The sequence below is a fragment of the Seriola lalandi genome, unplaced genomic scaffold (assembly GCF_002814215.2).
Source record: "Seriola lalandi dorsalis isolate HSWRI2012SDOR001 ecotype SW California unplaced genomic scaffold, Sedor1 jcf7180002019856, whole genome shotgun sequence".
NCBI lineage: Eukaryota > Metazoa > Chordata > Actinopteri > Carangiformes > Carangidae > Seriola > Seriola lalandi.
This window is the reverse complement of record NW_019490506.1, coordinates 1-555: the sequence shown is the minus strand read 5'-3', so window position 1 is coordinate 555 and position 555 is coordinate 1. Positions and strand designations below refer to the sequence as shown.

The following is a 555-nucleotide window of genomic DNA, read 5'->3' as shown; positions in this document are numbered from 1 at the left end:
TCGAGACGCTGACGGGCGACGCTCAGATTCACAGCTGATTCAGCAGCTCAGGGGAAATTAATCTAGACAAGATTCAACAAGTGTAGAGGATTTAAATCTGGACTTGTTCTAGATGCAGGGAAAAAAAAAAAAAAAAAAACCTGTGAATTTTCCTTTTTTCCATTTTCACAAAGAATAAAAAAGTGTCAGGGATCAGAACTGTGTTTTACAGAGATGTTAACCTCTCTGGGATCATGTCGCCCTGATGTCACGAGTGTGAGCGTTGTGGTTTTCAGGAAACGTCTGGAGTTCTTCATCATCATCATCATCATCAACAACAAAGACCCAGAGACCTGAGTGACAACAAGTTCTGTTTATTAATATCTTTACTCCCGCGCCATCAGCTTCTGCTTCTTCAGCTTCTTCTGTGAAACCTGCAGAGACAAAGTCAGAGTCATTAAGCTGTCACCAGGTGTGTGTGTACAGGTGAAGCTGCACAGGTGAAGCTGCTCAGAGTTCAAACAGGTTGTTTTCATGGGTAATCCAAAGGTGTCCTAAGAAGTCATCAGTGCAGCC

At 42.9% G+C, this 555-nt stretch overlaps 1 non-coding gene across 1 annotated transcript; it reads right to left on the bottom strand.

Annotated features, from left to right (window-relative positions):
• Positions 1 to 484: 484 nt before the first annotated feature.
• LOC111645641 (small nucleolar RNA SNORD58) lies at positions 485 to 553 on the bottom strand. Its single transcript, XR_002759881.1, has one exon. It is a non-coding gene; the product is annotated as a small nucleolar RNA SNORD58 (small nucleolar RNA).
• Positions 554 to 555: the final 2 nt, after the last annotated feature.